Below are 24,206 nucleotides of genomic sequence, written 5' to 3' on the forward strand. Positions count from 1 at the left end.
TTAATTACTTTTTGCTTTTACTATATTATAGAATAAAATAATTCATAATATTTATATGCACAGGATTGATATATTTAGAAGTGGTCGAGAAAAGAAGAAAACGATAACATTATTTTAAATCTCAGTTCTTAAAATCTAAAATACATTTGGTATGTATAGTTATATAAAAGATTTTTTTGGCATCATCTATGGCAGTGGTGGCAAAATCCAGGCCTAGAGTGCTGCAGTGGCTGCAGGATTCTTACCATCTTCTGAATTAGTGACCAGTTTTTGCTGCTGTTTACTTCTTTTAATTAACTTGACTCAGGCCCCATAGTTGTTTCTTTTTCTTTAATTAGCAGCCAAACAATAATGAGACACAAAACAAGCCACCACATGACCAGCTCCCCGTGCCCATCACACAATATCTGAAATTAAAGAGAGGTGATGGTCTTGGTAAGGTTGATCTCTCAGGTCACCAAAACATTTTGACAGTGCTCTTAGAAAGAACAAAAAAACAACAGTTTTCGAAATGTGTGCTGTGGCAGAATGAGAGCAGCAACCAGCTAGGAATTAAATAACAGGTTTAATTAACAGCAAGAATTGGCTTCTCATTAAGAAAGTGATTGGAGTGAAATTGGTTGGAGTTTGAAACCCCAGTTTAGCTGGTCATCTGTTAGCTCGTTTCACATCTCAGTTCTGCTTGGCTGTCATCTAATGAAGAAAGGAATCAATTCAAAGGGCTGAACTCTTCTAATAGGGCTATTAAAGTGATGGGGAAAAAGTTAATTAGCAGTGAAAACTGGTCACTGATTAGGAAAAGGGTTAGAATGAAAACCTGTAGCCACTGTGGCACTCCAGGCCTGGAGTTCGCCACCCCGATCTAAGGCATTCAAAATATTCAATACATTAAATAAGAATCTAAGGCTTTTTAAATGATTTTATTTAACTTGACTCCTTTGTCTGTTTTTTTCCTGGTCAAATCTTGCAACTGATTTTAAACCCACTTTTGGCGAAGCAAATGTCTTCAGATTTTGTATATGTGTTCAGTATTGATGACAATACAATAATCCATCAAAACCGATGCAATTATGTAACAAATTTCACCATAATTAGTGATTATGTGATTCCAATTAACACACACACACAACAATGACGGAGAGACATGTAGTGATATAGTGAGATATAGGAACATACAAGTGAGAGATGTATCAGATTGCCCCCACTTGCCTCTTCCAGTGAGTGGTGAGGGTAAATATGTGTGCCAACCTTTATTTGTTTATTCTTATAGCCTTAGTAGCCTTGATGATTACGGTAACAAAGTATTTCCGAAAACTTATCGTTCTGTCATCGATATTGTTTTTCACAGCGACCAAGTGCTAATCCCATAAGAGCCTGAACAGAAAAATAGAGGCCAATATATAATTCTTTTTAGTATTCAAATAATTCTGCAAAGAAGATATATTATGTAATAGTTTTAAAGAAACTTCCCATTCATTAAAAATTGTTAAAGAAAAATCATTTGCAAAATACTCAAACTATAAAGTAAAAACTAAAATATATACATTTTTTTTAAGTAAGATGATTTTATTTACTTTAGTTATAAATGCAGTAAACCAAAATTATCGTGGTTATATGTAAATAAAATCGTGTGGTGCACATAAATTAATTTATTCAATACATTAATAGAATAGCTACTTTCATTGTAAAATTAAAAAAAAACAACATTGTAATTCCCCACCATGCTAAACAATCAATTTTTAAACTGATGAATGCCTCCAACCCACCTACTAAAAATTACATTCCCCAAAGCAACAGTTAACAAAGGGTTCTTATCAGTGATAGCATTCCTAGAACTTTGGGGAGTTTACAATAACTTGTTTAAAGAAAGCTGTTTATTTCTTTAAGTCTCTAATTGATTCTTAAATGACAACAAACATCTAAATATTAAATATTACTTTACATTACAGATGTGAATTTTAGTTTAAATAAAATTTCAGTGAAGAACATTATACAAAAAAAAATCAAATAGTGCTGTCACTATCAACTATATTCTTAATCATGTAATATGCAGGTAGTTTTTATTTTAAAAAATTTAAGTAACATGTCATAATTGAAGTAATTAACTTTTATCTGCAAGTTTAATTTTATCCTTTTTTACGGGAAAAACAAATCTTGTCAGTGTTGGCTATGATGCAGTCATTTTGGAAACTTATAAAGTCAAAAATGGCTATAGAAAGTGTGGAAATGGCATTATAAAGAGAAACTTTTGTATATCAAGTATAGTATTTAGTATTGTCAGCCTTTATGTGCTGAATTTAAATAGAGTAGTCAGTTAAGCGTTTATATTTTGAGAACCCTCAGTATTGAGAGCTATCATTGACACTTAATAAAAATTATTTTTTGTTGAGATCTTTTTTTTTCAGAAAGTTGCTTGTGGCATAGCATTGTAAGGCTTTAACTTGTGTATTAAATGATCTTAAGTTTGGAAATTATATAACTTCCACTTGTGAAGTCAAAATATTTTTTCTAAGGATTGTGGTTATGTAAATACATTTCCTAATCAAGAAAGGGTCTTGGTTCCATGAAAACTAGTGGTCAAATGCAGAAATCAACAACCTCCCAAATTTGGGCAGTTAGCTAGTCTGTAAAATGATTCAACAGTATCTTACTAATCAGTTAGAAATACATATTATTTAATGACAGACATAAGGACCTGTCCAGTCTACACATGAGCACTAAGCAGTCTACAATTAAGCCTTTGTGTCCATTTAAGTAACTTAGTGCTGCTATAATTCAGGGAGAAATAGTTAAAGCCCAAGCTCTTATATTAGATTGCTTGAAATTAATGACAAGTTTAATACTGTATGTATACTCTCTGATTGTTCTGAGCAAGCGAATATGCTACTTTAATTAGAATATTCCAACCCAAAAATCAGGGAAGACTTCAAACTGTTACTGTTAATATTGTGCATAATTTTTGCTGCTATTTTTAATACTACTGTTAGAACACAGTAGATAGCATCTTTGAGTCAAAGCCCTACCATTGCCAGCCAAAGCCTAGACCACCAGGCTAGTATCTTGAGGTCATCATTTGTTTCAGTAGACACTGTTGTGTAACACATAGAGGGATCTCACTGATGGACTGCAAAGTATTTTGTCTAACTTGAGGGCTGTTGATGACATCATGTGTGTGCTTCAGGCTTAACTGTGTGACCCCAATGTTGGTCATGGGTGGTGCTTAGTCTGAAAAAGGTATAATCTTGAATCTTTTTAAGTGACATCAATAGAACATTTTGACATTACATTTGTGAAGGTCCAGTTGCTAGAACAATAGTCCTCTCCGTTCAACAGTGAAATCAAATTTCAGTTTTTCCCAATGTTATAGGTGAAACATATGCCAAAGCATGCTACTTCTAGGCTGGTTAATGCAAGGACTGAGCCACTACTGAATGTGTTTACCTTGACAGAGAAGAAGTACTAATAAAAGTGAAAAAATGAAAGTGTAAGAGATAGTATCACCAGACTAGAACTTAATGCACAGTTTTTGGTAACCTGAGTGGAAAGAGGGGATGGGGTCCATGACAGTGTGCTAGTTTTTAATTAAAAACAGTGTGCTTAGGCTTGAGCTGGTTGTAGGTGTGCATGGTTGTGTAGACAAATGGCCCTGGGGTGTTGATAGGGGGATTGGCGGTGCATGCTTTCACGTGCAGACACATGCAATTTTGCCAATTCCCTCATTGGCGCTCTGGGGTGCATCATTAGGCACCTGTGCCTCTAAAGTATACAAGTAGCCTGAGCGAGACAGGGCATCAAGACTGAAAATGGTTAAGAACCAAAGATGGGATTTAAACAGAAGGAAGCATCAGGATCATCAAAGAGCTGGTGCTGTATGGGATGGAGGCCGACAGGGAGGAATGTGGACCTGAGATGAGCATGCAGATGGCACTCAAGAGGCAGAGGCATTCTTTCCTCTACAGATAGAAAGATAGATAGATAGTGTAACAAAGGCGCTATATAGGCGCCTGACCCGACACCGATGGCATGTATAAAAATAAACAAACTTTTATTTTTCTTCACCCGTGGGCGCACGTCTTCCCCGTGACCCACAGGCAATACACAGTCCCATGCAGCAATCACAACAGTACCAAACACTCTTCTCCTTTACCACCACTCCTCCACAAGCGTAGTCCTCCTCCTCCCGACCCTGGATCCCTGAGTGGTGGTGGCTGGCCCTTTTTATAACCCACCCGGAAGTGTTCCAGGTGCTTGACCACCTGGTCATAATTGCACCTCTGGGTGGGGCTGAAGTTTCGTCCAGCCAGGCTGCTGAGTCCATGCAGCTCCCCCTAGCGGCCATCCGAGCCCCCAACCAGGCTGTAGAGGACTCTATCTCCCATGGAGCCCTGTGGGTGGTTGAGGAATCACTGTCAGCCTGGAAGGCTACCACCAAGCGTCCCGAGGGAGGTACTGGACTGCCCATGGTGGCTCCCCCGGAACATAAGCAGTAGGGGTGTCCCTGCTGGGCATGGGACCCGACTGTCCTTCACAATAGATAACAATGATATGTTCCCTGTGCCACTGGCAGCAACACAAGCCCAAAGTATGATCAATCCCCCTATGCTTAAGGAGGTTCGCTTTCCGGGTCCACCCTGCGTGGAGTTTGCATGTTCTCCCGGTGTCTGCGTGGGTTTCCTCCCACTGTTCAAAGACATGCAGGATAGGTTCATTGGCATTTCTAAATTGTCCCAAGTGTGTGCTTGGTGTGTGGGTGTGTCTGTGTGCGCGTGCCCTATGGTGGGCTGGTGCCCTGCCCAGGGTTTGTTTCCTGCCTTGCACCCTGTGTTGGATGGGATTGGCTCCAGCAGACCCCCGTGATCCTGTTAGGATATAGCGGGTTGGATAATAGATGGGTGGATGGATTCTAACTAGTTAAAACTGTCTGTTAGATCAAGGTGTAATTACAACTAGTCATAGTCAATCAATTTTAAATTGGATTGTCATCTGCATTAGCCTACCATGCTGTAAAGGAATATATGATATTGGGCATTTCTGAAGAAAAAAGAAAAAAAATGAATCACAATGATTTAATTAAAACTTTTTTTAGCTTCTTAGTACTTTCCTTACTAGTTACTTACCTTGTTTTGCTTCATTTTGAACAGAAAATCATTACAATGAAAAATTTTAGTAGCCCACGGGGCTCTTATTACTCCCACAATCATTAGATTGATTGGAAATCTATTAGCCTCGGATTGGAGGCACATGTATTTTGTGGCTCCGAATCATGTTTAAGAAATGTAAGAAAAGGAAGGAAAATCTTTGAAATAAATTATTTAACTTATACCTTCAGCCCTGCAGAGTTCAGATATGCCTCTTGTGGTATTTACATTGCATATTTATGTTTTAAACATTCATAAACATCAAAGTGTCCGCTACTGAAATCGTCACCTGTCAATCTAAGATGTTTAAGAGGCATTGGCGGTTGTCAAAAGGTGTAAAATATTTGGCCATTTAGGTACACTTGTAAGCGACAACCGAACAATTCACCGGCAGCCATCAACTCACATGCAGATGCATAGGTGAAGGGCTTAAGCATTTCACTCTTATAGTGCTCCTGTGTAGTATAATTATCTCCTGTACCATCATCAGTCCACACCTTGAACCTTTCCCAGTCATTCAATACATAAGACACAATGTTCCTCCGGATATCAAGAGTGAGCCTGATATGGCCGTGCAATATGTAACAAAAAGAATGGAAAAGGTAGGTGCTATTTCCGGGCATGGAAACCACTCGGTAAGTGACAGTTCTTTGATCGATGGTGATCACCTCGATAGACATGTTAATGGGGGTATGGTTGGAATGATAAAGGAAAGGGGTACCTGAACAATGTAAAGTAAGTCTAAAATACCTACACAATAACTATAATCGTAATAAATGAACAATAAAACAGCAGAGAAGCCGTGGATTAAATAAAAAGGCTGTAGTTATCAGCAGGGAGACGTGAATCCTGTGGCGAAGCAAGGAAGGGAATGTAGAGACTGGAGCGACGGACTGCCTTATATAGGCAGGCAGCCAACAACGTGGGAGGCGTTGGGATGGGGGACCCAACGCCGCCTCACACGGTGACTGAGCTGCAGGCTATGGACGTATATATGTACGTAAGTAGGATTCCGTTAGCATTGGGAACCTGCGTACCAAATTTCTTGAAGATGGGCCCATAAGTAACAAAGACCGTTGAAAAGTTCAATATGGCGGCCGACAGTGGCATCATACCACAGAAATAAGTACCAAATTTCAGCCTTCTACCTACACGGGAAGTTGGAGAATTAGTGATGTTGGAAAGTTCAATATAGCGACTGACACAAAGTGCTAAAACACAAATCATATACTGTATGTTAGAAAACATTACTCCTTCTATTTATTTTTGCCAAAACTTATTTTACAAAATATTAGAGTCATAGGAAGCCAAAGCCTATCCTATCATCCAGTGGCACTTGCCCATTGAAGGATATACTTATGCACCCAACCACACATTGACTCACACTTGACAAATTTAGAGTCACTAATTGACCCATAAGCTCAGTAAGTGAATGGTTAAAAATAACAGCAAGTTGTCTTTCCTTCCTTTAAAACTGAAGTAAATAATTAACTTAAAGTAATTAACACTCTTGTAATTGATGATTGCTTTGTTTATATTAATATGTACATTGTTACATTTTATGCAATGCAAATTTGTACAGTTTTGTAGAATTATCTATCTATCTATCTATCTATCTATCTATCTATCTATCTATCTATCTATCTATCTATCCTACTGTCTGTCTGTCTCATCATTCACATTAATGCAAGTGTTGGTAGGCTTGGCAAAAATGCATTTTCACTTACTTAGATAAGTAAAACTTATTTTTTTTTACCAAATCTTAAAATATGCTAGCCTTTTTGCTTTGTTTTTGGCAAGTGAAATATTCCTAGTACTTTAGTGATTCAGTGAGGCTTCTTTGCACAGGCAATTTACCATACCTGGATATAGCATAAAGTGAAAATATGACATACAGTATGCTTAGTAATCTTTATATACTATTGAAAGTGCATCTTAGTCCTTCTTTGCAAAATTGCAACATGGCTTTAAGCCTACTGAATGACTAACAGATGACTAGCAATCAAACAATATACTCATCTATTTCTGTGCATATTCATTGATCTATGGGTAGATGGCAGAAATCAAAAATAACAGGTATTTGTAAATGTTTAAAATGAATTTTAAAACTATATATCACCATAGTATCATTTAATGTAGCGATACTGCATTGCCAGCTGCCAGTCCATTCATCCATCCATCTTCTAACCCAATTATACAATTCAGCATTATAATGAACTGATATTGTGCCTCTTTTGCATGCCACTATCAAAAAACAAAAAAGGAAAACCCGCTATCACAAAATAAAAAATTGATTTAGTAATTAAATTATGGAAACTTACCTAGAAAGAAAATGTGCCAGCTTTTGTCATTACTTTTAGGTTGTCTGAATTTCACTGATCTCAACAGGTCTTTTGCCTTGTGGAAAAGGCCCTGGACGCAGACAGACGGACATCGTTGTTTCACCCAACACACGTTTATTCTGTACAATATTTACAATAAAGTCAGTGCACGTCACAGTGCCTCCAGCTCCGATCCCCCAAAGTCCAGGCCTCACAGTCCTTTGTGCCTTTCTTCTGGCCGCCTCCAGTCCTCTCTCCAGCTCCGTCCTCTTCCACCCAACTTCCGCTCTCGAATGCAGGGAGGCGGCCCCTTTTATACCAACCCAGATGGGCACCAGCTGCTTCCCTGCAATCCTCCATGGACACGCCCCTGTGTGGCGGAAGTGCCGGCTGCGCACCCAGGGTTCTTCAGGCACTGGGGTGCCGCCTGGCGGTGGCCACAGGCCCCTACAGGGTTGGGCTTTGAAGCCCCCTACCTGAGGCCACCAACAAAACCAGGGCGGTCACCCCCTCGTGGTCGGGAGGAGGCACCAGCCCTCCTCTGGTCCCCTCGGGTGTCCTGGCTGGGCTCCACCCCCAGCCGCATGCGACACCCTGTAATTCTTCTATAATATTAAGGAAAACAAACTGCCCAGTGCAACTTAACTGACACAAGGTTGTTAATACAATAATCCACAAAATTGCTAACTGATGTATTGCATAACATAAAGCTGTCTGTGAATCATTCAATAATTTAATATACTACCTTTCACAATTTAGTGCTAAGCCACTTTCCCGAAAACACTTGACAGTCCACAACAAATCAACACAGGATTGTTTTTAAAGATAATTAGAACCAATCACAATGGAAAAGAATATTCTCTGACACTGAGAAAAGCCTTTAACAGTCCTGACCTCCAGTTACAATATGAAGTGATCAACCAGCCAATATAGTCAGAGTAAGCACTTCACTGTAGATGCAAAAGATTGCTCATAAGTATGAGGACAGCAGATCTAAAATACATTGAAGGAAATGAGAGCTTTCATGTGTGATTTGGCTGTGTTGATCATTGAAGCCTCACAGGCTGACCTTAAGAAGGAGTTCCATAGACTAGAAGCCACAGTGGTAATTGAATGCTTGCCGAGAATTTGCATAACAGGACTTTGCTTAAAATGCTGAGAGTGATGATGCATCTTTTTCTGGCAGATTATTCCAAAGGATAGGGCCAATGGAAGTAAATGCTTTGCCACCTACGGTAATTTTGTTTATAAACAAATAAGACCTCATTTGTTTTACTGAGCCTATCAAATGCTTTTAACTGGCTTATTCCTTTCTTGTCAGAAGGATGTTCTTTGTCCATTTTTACACTGAAAAGTATTCTTTTTCCTTGATACTCTTCCTTTAGCTGCTTCTTTAAGTTTAGCTTATTTTGTTGTTTTTTGTTAAATCCTTATCGTTATTCATTCAGCTCTATAATCCCGGGTCATTCAGAAACATAAATTCATTCAGTGACCAAATTTGCTCTCCACATCTTAGTTCTTAATTATATATTTTTTTCTTTAAAAAATTAGATTGAGATTGCTTTTTTTTATTTTTAAAGGTTGAATTTTCATAAAAATGCAGTTTCTCTATAGTTATATGTGTCCTTGCTTTCAAACAGAAATATTTTGCAATGTTGGGACTTCAGTTGATAAGCATTGTAACCAGCATCCACTAAACTTACTTTCACATTGAACAGGACTTTAAATAATGTAGTACCTAACTTGTAAACTGAAATTGGCAATGACAGTCTCTGTTTTAGTTTCTTCCATCAGTTTTATAATCGTAGTGAAAATCCAGCCATAATATACTTTATCTGGTTATTAAATACCCGAAGATGTGTACATTTTTTTTAAATTAAATGGTTGTTCTGTATTTTTACAGCAGCTTTCCCAGCCAAAACAAAAACCAAGCTCACTTGTTCACAAACAACTAAAGTCAGCATCTATAAGGTCATGTACTGTAAGAGAGAAAGGTTTAAAAAGAATCTATTTGTAAAGTTTAATGTACTGATATACAGCATATTGTTTATTTGCTTGCCTTTAAGAATACCTGATATAACATATATTTTTTGTATATGGTTAATTTATGAGGGAAGGATTTGTAATGTATATAGATCTATTTGTCAGAGCTATTTAATGTGTACCTCCTTGTTGGTATTGTAATATGTAACTGAAAAAAGATCCAGTCAGTTCTGAAAAATGAAAACACAGTCAGTCCCTTCTGTGATTATTTGTCTTAAAGTAGTTTGTGTTAAAGCACAATCACTGTATATTTGAACTATATTTGAAGAAAATGTTGTAGAAGGTGATAAGAAAGTGTCTGTCTTACTTAGTGTGACGGGTGTAAAGATGTATGTTTTTCTGTAATTTATTAGGGGCTAACAGATCTGATGAAAAATACATTTAACAGTCTTCGTATTCAGTATTTACAATGGTAGTTGGATCAGGTCATCTGTTAATATGGCAGTGATGGTAATGATACAGTAAGTCTATGATCATTGGTAGGCTTTTCAGAAATTTGATTGTACAGTACTTAAATGTTTATGTATGCAGTATTATATATATAAGCAGGCATTAATGCATTGTAGCATAGCCACACTGAGAGGCAGACGAGGATATGGGAATATCTCAGACTCTCTTGTTTATTATGTATTTGAGTCAAAAGAAGAGTAAAACATTGACATTTCACTGTCAGTACAAAAAAAAATCCTGTAGCAGTGCACTGTTTGTTGCTGGTGGGTCATAGACAAGATTCGGTCAGTTATGTATTGTAGATTTGTAGTATGTGTTCCATCTGTCTATTAATCGTTCTAAATTTAGACAGCTAAACCACTTTTAGGTGTGCAGATTAAAAAAGCAGAGCAATAATTATAAATGCATCTGCAGGTAGTATTATGTTTTCATTGAACCTTCCAGCTGAGGTTCATTCTTTGTTGGAGTCTGCTTGTTTAAGGTTAATTGGTGACTTTGAATTTCCTCAACATTTGTGTGAGGTATTATGAATTTCCAGACAGGCCATAAATATACTTTGTGGTTAATCTGTTGGTTTACGTGTTCAAACTATTGGTTTATGGTTGTTTGCTATCAGTTCGCAAGGATGCTTTATTGGTTTGCGTGCGCACAAAACTGGTTTTATTTATATGAACCATAATGGTTCATGTGTGTGTATATTATCGGTTTGCATATAAACTAAATGGATTTGTATATGTATACTACTGGTCTGTATACGAACTGCATTGATTTGCTCTTGTACATCACTTATTCAAGTGCATTTGTCATTGGTTAGTGACTAAGCTGCATCAATTTGTGATCGTATTCTGTTGGTTTGCATATGAACTACATTGGCTTGCATTCATATGCTGCTGGTCTGCCTGTATAGCAATGGTTTTGTGTATGCACTATACTGGTTTAATGCATGTCTTATACTGGATTCATGCGGGCACTATATTTGTTCTGTGTATGAGCTCTATTGGTGTTATGTATGTACTAGATTGATTATATGTGAGTCTTGGACTGGTTTTATGCTCATACTACGGTGGTGTCTTTAGTGTAACATGCTGGTTTCACATTTGTACTATATTTGGATTAATTACAAAACATACTTGTTTTATGTATGCACACGGTTACAGCTTTGTATGTGAACTCTATTGGTTGTAGTAGAAACTTTAGTGATAGTTCATGTGAACTTCAGCGTTAATTGCAGGGACATGAAAAAGGAAGCAGCTCATTATATTATTTTTGTGATTTTGTGTTTGGCAGTAATTATTACTTTGTATCAATATTTGCCCTTAAGTCTGAAAGGCTGAACTTAGGTACATATTTCCTATCTACCTGTTCGGCCCTAGTGACATATGCACTTGCATGCCAGCTACTTATTCAAATAGCTTTTACAAATCAGTTACTTAACCGATTGCAGTGCCCCACAGGTGAATGAAACTGATATAGTGCATGCATGAAACCATTGCTATGTAAGCAGACTAGAAGTATATGAACGCAAGCCATTGATGCAGTTCACTCACAAACTAATAACAAACGCTCGTACCAGTGCAAATCGGTATAGTTCATATGCAAACCAGTATTATACATATACAAACCAATGAAATAATTTAGTACATATGAATGAAACCAGTATTGTACTTCCTCAAACAAATAATGTATGCATGTAAACCAATAGTAAATACTCAGAAAGCAATAGTGTGTACATATAAACCAATAGATTACAAAAGTATATGACTTATGGCCTGTTTGGCCACTTACAGTGGGCGTGTGTATGTATTTGTGTGTTCTGCAGTATACTGGTGTACCATCCAAGACTGATACCTGTCTATTTTGTGATTTTGCTAAGATAGCCTCGGATTGTGCAATAATGTGCCAGAGAAAAAAAGTCTAGAAAATAGGTGGGTGCATAATAGTCTTCATTTTTGTTATTCAAGGGGACAAGTAATGATGGTAATAAAAAGGAATCATGTAACATTAAAAGAATAGTAATCACAGTACTGGATATTCAACCAATTAGCATGGAAGTAGCACAATAACCTTGTGTTTGGTTTGTAAAGGCATTTACAAGTTAAACTACAATATCTGTAGCTAATGCCTTATATTGACTTTGTCTACTTTTAAAAGTGCTTCATGAAGGACCTAGTGACTATTGAAAATACTATTTTGTGATTTTAATTCCAGAATTATACTGTACCATGCTAAATTTGGTAAATTCACATCACAGTTAACTCTCAACTTCTATAAACAAACTGCTGCACAAATACAATCTTGCTGACAAACTACTGTTAACAGACAGTGTTGAACAGAAGCAGTAAAAATCCTTAGAAACTCTACCACTGAGGAAGTAATATGATTTGTTACCACAGAAATTCCAGTTTTATACTCTGTTTCTTGTTTATTGTGCATATAGTCTGTATGGTTTTGTTTAAGATAATTAATTATTAAATAGGTTGTGGGTTTTTTTTCTTTGATCTTGGTATTGTCCAGTCAACTTGATGATGTGCTTTGGAAAGTGCCAATGCAGACCTTCATGAGAATCTTAGATATTTACTTGGCCTTCATGTAGCCATCTCTGTTTTGACATTTGGCAAGCTTCAAGTGCTGCAGTGTATTTGTTGCAACAGGGTTGCTAGAATTGCACACATTTCTCTTAAAGTTATTGCACTTCTGGTTTATAAAATTTGAGTGTAACTTACGTCAATTTTGTATTCAGTGTTTTTCCAATGTCACTTAAGTCTTTATTTCGCCATTTTGTTTATTTTCACACAGTGCCTTGAGAATTAGAATGTTCTGTCAACAAAACACCCTAAATTCATTTCTTGTTGTAAGTAAACACCATCCATCATGGTTTACATTTAAAATTATTTTTTATCTGAACACAGTACATTGCACAGTTACTTTTCAGGGTCAGTTGTAATATATTTTTCTAACCCTTCATTGTTTACTTTTCCACCTATATATATATATATATATATATATATATATATATATATATATATATATATATATATCCTTTTATATAAAAGCGGTCGGGATTGTCTTTCCATCCCTTGAGTGCTACGCAGGCGCGGTGTTTCACACACGCCCCGTCCATTTTGCAATGCACGATGGGATTTGTAGTTTCATTTTTCCAGATAAAAGATGATTTTCTACTCCAGACGATGCGATATCTTCTTCTTCTTTCTTACTATATAAAAGCAGTCGGGATTGTCCTTCCGTCCCGTGAGTGGAAAGCGTAGCGGTATTCCGCTTATCACAGACTTACTACTTGCAGCTTGCGGTACGAAGCAACATGATGTGAGCAGAGTTCTGGTGCTCCCATCGTTCCCTTGCTTTTGTGCACGATGCGCTGGAAAAATAGACAAAATTATGTCTCTGGAAATAATTAATGTTGATGGAGTACAAAAGGGCGACCTCAATATAGAAAAAAAGTTTACATTTCATCACAAAGATAACAGAAAGTACGAGTATTAAAGTAATACCGCTCAAATGCAATATAACCAAATTAATGAGTTTGTATAAAGTATCAAATTGATCTACATATTGAATTGCCTTAAGAAGTGGTCAACTAAAAAGTTGGTCGTCTTAAAAGGCAGGTGAGCGTAGTATATACAGTATATATCACCTGAAAATGTGGAATTTTTTTTCTTGTTATGTACATTAGAAAAATAACATTCTTTGCACATATCTTTGAGAGTCCCCACCAAATAAACTAATTTCAGTTTGTCCTTTAACCTGTCTGCAATTGTGTAGAGGATGAATGAATAATTAATTTATTATTGGCATTTCATTATGTAACAGCAATGATTTCTTTGACTTTTTGACAAGGTGTCACTTTATTTTCATTACCTTCCTCTGTAAATCAGAGTACAAAAGTACAATGCATTAATTAAAATAAGAATTATACAAATGAGAACTTCTGTAATCACAAGGGGGGACCACTGAGCCCCAAACCACAAGTAACACCCAAGCACAATTCCAGGTTCAAATAAAATATTTTTATTCACTTCTAACACTTCCCTTACAAAAACACCAGCCACAGTGAATAAATCCAGATTCTCTTCTTCCACCTCTTGTAGAGTGTTACCTGCTGCCTCCCTCTTTGATTCAGCCAAATGACGCTGTGCGGTTTCCTTTTGACTCAAACCCGGAAACTCCTTCTAGTGCCATGCCAGCACATCTGGGTCAGGTGGAAACCAGGGCAGTCCCTCCAAGGCCCCCCTCCCAGGCAGCCGTCTGGCGCTTCCCAAAGACCCCGACAGGGCTGAGTTTCTCGTTTATAGTTTTCTGTTTTCTAATGTCACAGTTTTCTCTCTGGCTCTAATGCAGAGTATTAGGTGAGAGAGGTCTTAAAAATTATGCTGTGAAATGAGACTGTCTTTCTATTTAGATAAAGGCTAATAAAATCTAGGAAATTACTTAAGGCAGTTATTCTTGAGTTTGCTCCACAAAAAAAGCTAAACTTGAAGTAATACTTTTTATTGCTAATTACTAGGCAGAGTTCTAATTTGTTATGGCCGAGATTAAGCAATTTGATGGTTTTGCTTTCACTCTGGGTTCAAGTAAAAAGGGTTTTTTGGAATGCAATTTATTGAGATTCTCTTTTTGAGATACAGTATGGCTACCTCTACCATATCAGAGAAAGTCTTTGACACAGAGCTAGAACATGGAAGAGCTTAACTCCGACTTTGTGATCTTGAACGTTTGCTTTAGTTGAGGTGGTATTGTTGGCAGCTTTGAAGCCCAGTGGCTGGAGAATTTTCAAATAAGACAGTTATCATTTCAACATTTGTGCTGTCATCTTCCATCATGCCACTCTCTCCTTTTAACATGTCACATAATGCTAAACAATTGACATACAATAGTCAATCTACTTTTTGAGCAAATATCTGATATGAGTCTAAACATTTTGTAGTATGTGGATAGTAAAAACTGAAACGGAATTCGGTACCACATACAAAAACAACTTAACCTCAAAATCAGGTACCATGTGGTTTTTGGTTATTTACACCAAAATCTAATGTGTCTCAACATCAGATCACATCACAGTGGTTGTGTAACCATGGTTTAAGCCTACTCTTAAGCTTGTCTTATCTGTCTTTCCTGAAAAAGCAATAAAACAGTACTTTATCATTTCACGTGAAGGGGAACTGGATGACAAGATTTATTGTTTGGACCACTTTTAAAGCAGATTTCAACAATAATCACCTGGAACTCAGCACATTTTCACTAAATGAGTACTAGCAGAATTTCAATGCTCGTTGAATGATATTCAACATAGGTGAACAAGGTGTATTATTTCTGCTTGCTTTTAATTTTTCTCATTTGGGAGTAATCTCTCTATTATAAAAAAAAATCCTGGAGAGAAACAGTAGGGTGATGAGATGTGATTTTCACGTTAAGATCACAGAAGACAATTAAAAGACCCACAAGACTAAAGAGATTGGCCACAAAGCATCTCGTGGGGACCTTAAACATGAGATTTTGTGCCAAGAGATTGACCCAGGACAGTCTTGCGATGACGCAGAACATCAGATTCTTGCAAGACACGCCCTCCTTACAACCAAATAACAGCACTGGCAGCAACACACTCAGTCGTGTTTTGGCTTTAAGCACACACAGATCCAGGGCTCTCAGCACATATAAAGCGTATAAGGACAATACGTTATAAATGAAACGTAGATGACTAAGCGAAGAAGAAAGCAACGCGGAGAAAAGAGACTCAAAAGCATTGAAGAGACAAAAAATAAAAAGAATAATCTAGGTGCAAATTCAGAAAAGATGGAAAGTAATTATAAGCCTGGAACAAGTGGAATTGAAAAAAAAAGCATGTCCATTCCGGACGTTGGCACTATACACATGCACAGCAGGTTAGAGATTATGAAAGCAGTGGAATTTGAAAGGCTCAAAAAAAAAAGTTGGCACAATACACATGTGGAGAAAGTTAAAGAATATGAAAGTAGGAAAATTAGAAAGTATAAAAAAAGAAAGTAAAGATTGCAGTAGCACAAATAAACGGAAATTATTACTCGAAAAAGGGAAAGTAATCACCACAGACCAGGTGTCATTGAAACAAAAGCAGGATAAAGCGATGTCAGAAATAAAAGACAGAGTGGAAAACAAAGTAAAATGTCAGAAAGAAGTTAAAAAACAAAAGGGCCAAACAATAATGGAATTCAAAAGACTCAAAAAAAAAAAACGTTGGCGCGAAACACATGCAGAGCGAGATATTTGATATTTGGACTAAAGTCTTCACACATTATACACTTCACGTCATTATTAGTGTAACATGGAAAAAGTTTCTGCTTTAGGTATGTGTTCAGCATTTCTTGCATTTCCTTTCATCCCACACTTACCCAGATCTTTGTAGGCATGGAACACACATAAAATGCATGTGTTCCAAATAACAATATACTGTATAATTTACCTTATAGAACTCCAGATCTCACACTCAGATAAGGAGCCTTGGCTTGAGCTGGGAGAAAATTTTGCCCGTGAGCTGAGCTCAGTCAAGGCGGGGGATGGGACAACAGGCTGCTTGCTGCTTGTGCTGATCAACACATTTAAAACACAAATGATGCTGATGGAAAGGTGCAAAGGGATTTAAGGTGGGCCAGGATTGTGAGTTTTTTTGTAGGCTTCAGGAATTCTAATGTTAAAATCATAGCAAACAAAATGATGTGGACAATGGTGGAAATAGAGGAATTAAGACAGTAAGAAATACGCAGGTAAGTGTGCAATGAAATTTGTGATAAAGTTTGATGTGACACTTACGATAATAAGTCATGATATGAGCATTAATAAAAAGAAAACAACATTCATAAGAGTTTGTAGAGACTTGCTGGACTGAATATCATAGTGAGAGAACACCAAAAAGCTGTTTTGTTATATTTGATTGCTTTAGATAATGGAAAGTTTACTATTGGATAAAGATTCTATTTAATAATAGGGAAGAACTGTGAAGGGTACAATGTGACAGCTAAAAAGATGGGATTATAGGATTTTGTTTGTTGACATTAAAGAAAGAATAAACAAGTATAGCACAGAGTTTTCAAATATGGAATTAGAGGGAAATGTCAGGAATCAAATGAAAAGTCCAAAACACAGACAAATCTATCCTTCACACACTTGGCATGGATAAAAAGCTTATGAAGAGCCTTACAGGGATAAAGAAAAAAAGGCTGGAGCAGATTCTAAAATTCCAAGATTAAAAAGTGTAATTATTTGGGCACCCAAAAACAATGTTAAGGAAAGTTAAACAGGTCTTAAATGCAGACATTAGTGTGTGCAAAAGAAAATAAAGCTGATGTTCTGAACCTCCCCATGGACAGAGCACCAGTCATCATGATGATGATGATGACACAAGGATTATTGCCTGGGATTAGATTTTGAAAATGCAAATTATATATCACATTTTATAACTGACCTTTCCCACAATTTTGTTATTAACTGAAATTATGGTATATAAATAAAGAATTAGAATGACGAAACAATTGTTATAATGAAATGGTTGGAATGTACAGTACAGTATATGTGCAGAGAAATGTGTTTGCTTTTTCTTTTTATAATAGGAACAGTTTTCCCTATTCTATACAGACCAGATGCCTTTACAGTAAGCTGGCTCATTCAATCAAATTTCAGTCACGCAGACACTAATCTGGCCTGAAAACCAGAGACCTTGTGGCTGTGCTTAGTTGGTAAAAAGGCAATATTTTAAACAGAAATACATTCAAAGTAGAAAATGTAAGATTAGTTTAGCATTTTATAATATATACCAGCAGTTCTTCTTAAACCATAGCACATATATCATATTTTAGTATTCTACACATTGCATTAAACAGTTAAGCATATTTGGTGTGTTTGCGTGGGCTGAGAGACTTCTGCCCTCTATCAGGGTTCTTCTACAGCTTAACAATAATGGGCACAGTGAGCCAGTGTTTAGTGAGCCTGACTAGTAACTATAGTAACAGCGGCTTACCTAAGCACGGCAGATGTGTATTCTGTGTCAGCTTCTTTAGATCCTTGGGGCCAAATTAAAACCTATTTTTGATGCATCCAAAAGGGGTTTTGGTGGTGGGTTAGCAAACTGAAATAAATCAGTAATGATTACAAAACAATGCATGCAGGCATGTGTGCAACTTACTATTAATGTGGCATCACATAAAAAGCAAGAGAAGCCACTGATGAAAGCTGAATCAACATTTTCACACTTTTATGGGTGCATTACTGGTTTGTTAAACTGTCGCCGGGTGGTCAACTTTTAGCTTTTTTATGTCATTTCTTGTAATTTTTCTGGTTATGTTCAGTCAAACTTCTTTCAGTGTTTCTGAAAAGATGTGTTACCTGACAGTATTTTAACTGGATATTTTATTTTAAAAAACCTGTGCAATTATGTATTACTTAGAAAACACTTATCTTCATAAAATAATGTCAAATTATTAAGTCACGTAAAGCACTTTTTAACTTATGCATTGCACTTGGCATTTCTTTTGAGAAAAAATAAATTGTAATCTTATCCTGTATATAAATAGAGCTCTAGATTGAGTGGGTTCACACACGACCATTAATATTGCGCCATTTGTCGACTTTTCAAATGACAGGGTAATACAATCTGAAAAAAAGCCATTTACTGTTACAATACATTATGCATGGAACGATCAATCCATCTCTTTCAAAACTATCGCCTTTAATTATACACTTAACCCCAGTTGAACAAAATAAAATTCAATCTTGCAGTAGCATTTTACTTTTGTTCTCTGATGATTTTGCTAAATGTTATTGTGTATTAGAAACAACTGAAGAAAGTTAGCCACCTAATTTTAACTGCAGCCAGATAAAAACTGCATTTAATGCAATGACTGTTAATGTAAAGTCCATCTATTATAAACAACATTTACATGAGTTCAGGGTCACAAAGACCTAATCCAGAACCCCGGATGGGGTCTCAATTTAACCTAACACACAATAAAGGTATTGTTGGTATAGTGCAGCAGCAAACAAAATAGCTGTCTAACAGCAAATGGCTAGATTTCAGACAAAAGTGTTTTTTTGTATTAATTTTTCATTTCCTTGTTTCCCTGATCGAAGTACAAGCTCTTAAGTTCACACACATCAGTGCACTGAGTTGTAGTCTACTCCAGTACTGAAAATCAGAAAAGAAGGATCCATGAGAAGGGCCAAATATTTGAGACAACTATATGGTGCTACCTTTTGATGGCCTTGTTGTAATAAGGACTAGAGCTGGCTTATTGGCGAAAGAAGGGTGCATCACTTTGTATTCTGTCGAAGCTCTCTTCTATAACCCTGTGCAGACATAGTGATTGCAACTGAGTGAAACTGTTGTTAGTATCATTCAAAAATAGCTCATCTTCAATATTTACACTATACACTTCTAGTTAGTGACCTCTTCATTCTTTATGAAGACCTTTGTTGGCATTTGTATTCATGAGAGTAAGTGTTTAAGGTAGTGTTGTGGCTATGTTCCAGAAATATTTTTGTGTTTGAAGGTTTACTTTTTTACTTACTTTTGTAATTCTTATATTGTCCTTTTCTGGGTGCAATTTTTTGTCATATGGCATATAGAGGGTTGAGGATAGAGGTCTGTGTGGTACTGATTTTTTGATCTTACTCAAAACCAATGTCACATCCAGCCGCTCTCAACAAAATTCCCTCCTATTTCCACCCATTCCCACTTGTAGTCTCCCACTCTCACAAAAAGTTCCTTCCTGCTCCCAACCACATTCCTCTTTTTTTCATTCTAAAAGGCACCTAAATTGGGTACATAGTCTAAGAAGGAGCTGACCCTCTAATGTACTTGTTCCTAATCCTATCCATCCACATCAGACCCAATGTAAATCTTTAACTCTGCTACCTCCAGCTCTGTCTCCTGTTTTCAGTGCTACCGTCTCCAACCCATATAACATAGCTGGTCTCTTACTGTAGATGTTCCCTTTCATTCTTGCTGGTACTCATTTGTCGCAAATTACTCTTGACACTCTTCTCCACCCATTCCATCCTGCTTGCACTCTCTTTTTCACCTCTATTACACAATTCCTGTTACTCTGTACAATTGATTCCAACTCTACTCCCTGCATCCTCACCATTCCTCTGATCTCCCTCTCATTCACACATGTATTCTGTCTCATTCTTACTGACCTTCATTCCTCTCCTCTCTAGAGCATATCTCCACCTCTGCAGGGTCTCCTTGACCTGCTCCCTACTCTCGCTACAGATCACAATGTCATCAGCAAACACCATAGTCCATGAGGACTCCTGTCTCATCTCATCTGTCAACTTATCCACCACCATTGCAAATAAGAAAGGGCTCAAATTCGATCCCTGATTTAATCCCACCTCGACGTTGAACATATCTGTCACTTTTACTGCAGACCTCACCACTGTCGCACTTCCTTTGTACATATCCTGTACAACTCTTACATACTTCTCTGCCACTTCCGACTTCTTCATATAATACCACAATTCCTCTCGAGCCACCCTGTCATATGCTTTCTCCAGGTCCATAAAGATGCAATGCAACTCCTCCTGGCCTTCTCTATACTTCTCCATTGACACCCTCAGAGCAAACATCGCATCTGCGGTGCTGTTTCCTTGCATGAAATCATACTGCTGCTTGCTAATCATCACCTCTGTTCTTAACCTAACTTCCACTATTCTTTCCCATAACTTCATGCTGTGGCTCATCAATTTTATCCCCCTGTAGTTACTACAGCTCTGCACATCCCCCTTTTTCACTCCCCAGGCATCCTCTCATTTTCCAAGATTCCATTAAACAATCTGGTTAAAAACTCCACTGCCATCTCTCCTAAACACTTCCATGCTTCCACAGGTATGTCATCTGGATCAACGGCCTTTCCTTTCTTCATCATCTTCATGGTTGTCCTTACTTCCTCCTTGCTTTTCCTAATTAATTATTGCCACATCATCCAACCTTCTCTCTCTCTCTTTCTTTTCATTCATCAGCCTCTTAAATTATTCGTTTCATCTGCTTAACACACCTTCCTTGCTTGTGAGTATGTTTCCATTTTTATCCTTTATCACCCTAATCTGCTGCACAACTTTCACAGCTCAGTTCCCCTGTCTAGTCAATCAGTACCGGTCCTTTTCTCCCTCCTTAGTGTCCAACCTATCATACAAGTCATCATAGGCCTTTTCTTTAGCCTTCGCTTCCTCTTTCTTCACCTAACGCCTTATTTCCTTGTACTCTTGTTGTTACTTTCTGCATCTCTCTGACTATCCCACTTCTTTTTCGCCAGCCTTTTCCTCTGTATACTCTTCTGTACTTCCCTGTTCTACCACCAGGTTTTCTTTTCCTCCTTCCTCTATCCAGATGTCATGCTAAGCACCCTTGCTGTCACCCTTACTACTTCTGCTGTAATTGCCCAACTGTCTGGTAACTCTTCCCTGCTACCCAGTGCCTGTTTTACCTCCTCCCTGAACTTTGCAATCTTCTTTTATCATCTTCCACCATTTGATCTTTGGCTCTGCCCTGACTCTCCTCCTCTTCTTGATCTCCAACATCATCCTACAGACCACCATCCTACGCTGCCTAGCTACACTTAATCCTGTCACCACTTTGCAGTCTTCAATCTCCTTCAGACTGACCCTCCTGCATAGGATATAATCTACCTCTGTGCATCTTCCTCCACTCTTGTATGTCACCCTATGTTCCTCCCTCTTCTTAAAATACATATTCACCACAGCCATGTCCATTCTTTTTCACAAAATCCACTATAATGTGACCTTCTTCATTCGTCTCCTTGACACTGTACCAACCCATCACCTCCTCATCTCCTCTGTTCACTTCACCAACATGTCCAATCACCTCTTTCTGTCTCTTGGGTACACTGTCCATCACTTCATCCAACTCACTCCAGAAATCTTCTTTCTCATACATTGCACACTCAACTTGCGGGGCATGTGCACGAACAACATTCATCATTACACCTTCAATTTCCAGCTTCATAATCATCACTCTGTTTGACACTCTTTTCACTTCCAAAACACTCTTGACGTACTGCTCCTTCAGAATATTCCTTACCCCATTACTCCCCCCATCCACACCATGATAGAATAATTTGAATCCATCTCTGATCCATCTGGCCTTACTCCCCTTCCATTTAATATCTTGCATGCATAATATGTCAGCCTTCCTACTCTCCATCACCTCAGAAAACTCTCTCCACTTACCAGTCATACTGCCAACATTCAATGTTCCTACCCTCAATTCCACTCTTTACTTTCCTCCTCACCTCCTACCTTCAGACATGTACGCCCCCACTTCTTCTCCTTCTTCAGCCAACAGTAGCCCAATTTTCACAAGCACCCTGTTGGCTAATAGTACTGGTAGAGGCCGTTGTTAACCTGGGCCTCAACAGTTCCGGTATGGAAATTTGTATTGTTGTCCACATATTGATCTGGCAAGATTTTACACCGGATTCCCTTCCTGATGTAACCCTCCTCATTTACCCGGGCTTGAGACCGGCACGAAGAAACACATCGGTTTGTGCATCTGCTGTGGCTGGGTTGTAGTCAGAGCTGCATATTCCTATTATTTTTAAAAAATTAATCAGTACATACACAGACACATCCTCATTTTGAGTCATAAAATATAAATCCAGCCAGTATTTATAAAATCTCTAAACTTGTCCTGGGTTTTGTCTTGATTGTTACTCATTCTTTGTAAATAAGCAATATACCTATACTGTATATTTAATCAGTTCCAAGAGTGAGAGGTGTCCCATAAAATATGTACAATCCACACAAAAAGTACAGATGCACACCAGGCCCAATACAGCAGAACACCTCATCATCCTTACCACACTTAAGTAAGTCAATACATACAATTTATGAAGGAAAAAAATACTCTATCAATACCAGTAATCGATATGGTGCATCTGCTGTTACAAGCTTCTGTGCATCTGCACCATAATTCCTGTAGTAATTAATTTGAAAACTAAGTTTAAAAAAAAAAATGAAGAACATCTCCGTTACACACAGATGCACACTATCTTTTCTTTCTTCTAACAAACTTTACAGTGAAGCAGAATTAATTAGAACATTGATGGTAAATTATTGTAATAGTAAAATAAAACCTTGGGTTGAGTCCCATGGATACCAAAGGATTATTACGAGAAATCCAACCTCTAATTGGGTTACCACATAGGACATTTTTGCATAATTACTTTTTGGCAAGATTGATGTAAAAACTCAGACAAAAGTAGAAAATGAGCTTGATGCCACCAGTTTGTCTTCCTGTACTTCAGTCCTTTAAATGAAATTAATTTCTTGTTGTTGAGGAGCTTTCAAGGCTGGTACCAGAATGGAAAAAGTTGGACTAGATATGACATCAATGGATGTGTTCCTGGTGTTTCTCCTACATCGTAAGGGCAGCAAAAGAAAACTGGTTTCTTTTCCCTGTGCACATTTAAAATTGGTCACTATAAGAGGTTCACCAAGCCCACACATTTGACACTGTATTTTATATGCTATTTGGCAGTTGAAACAAATGAGAATTTATTTACTTTTATGCAAAATCTAATCTATAGTATTCTTGAACTGCTAGGGGTTCTATAATGACAGACGTGACAGCAATCATTTGGTGACCTACTGTAACATCCTTCCACCTGCCTCCTTACACATGTCTGTACTGCCTCTATTCATACTTCACAGAATGATGACCTCCTCAACAATGCAGCAAAAACATTTTTTGAGTGAAAGTTTTTAACTCAAGTAGAGACCTTTGCTAGACTTTCGCAAGACAGTTTTGCTACACTTCATATCTCCTGTGTGTTTCTAGCTGATACTTAAAATGTTTCACCCAATTTTCCATCAAATGGTTATCACTTCTGACTCCTGTGTTATTTGGTTGTCCAGGACACAGAGCAGGAGACACAGCTTCAATGTCAGTCACTGATCTTTTGACAAAGGTACAGACTACTTGGTATAATTAGGAGAAACCTTGTATATGGCCATGGTCTTATATTATATTATATTATATTATATTATATTATATTATATTATATTATATTATATTAGCTCTGACTTTTGAGCTCTGATTTTATTGTGCACAATCTAATGATTTTGGGCAGCTAAAGTACAGCTTTTTGTCTACAAAGATGCCTTACTAATTTTAAACTAATTCTTGTTTTGTTGCCTGAATCTTTGTACATTTATCATTGTGGTGCATGTTTTGTTCTTTACATTTTAT

The 24,206-nt window shown here is 37.4% G+C and overlaps 1 protein-coding gene across 18 annotated transcripts in view; it reads left to right on the top strand.

Moving 5' to 3' along the window:
- The window catches only part of kcnma1a (potassium large conductance calcium-activated channel, subfamily M, alpha member 1a), a 679,240-nt gene that overhangs the window by 190,019 nt on the left and 465,015 nt on the right, over positions 1–24,206 (top strand). The window lies entirely within an intron of this gene.

The sequence above is a fragment of the Polypterus senegalus genome, chromosome 1, assembly GCF_016835505.1.
Source record: "Polypterus senegalus isolate Bchr_013 chromosome 1, ASM1683550v1, whole genome shotgun sequence".
In the NCBI taxonomy this organism is placed as follows: domain Eukaryota; kingdom Metazoa; phylum Chordata; class Cladistia; order Polypteriformes; family Polypteridae; genus Polypterus; species Polypterus senegalus.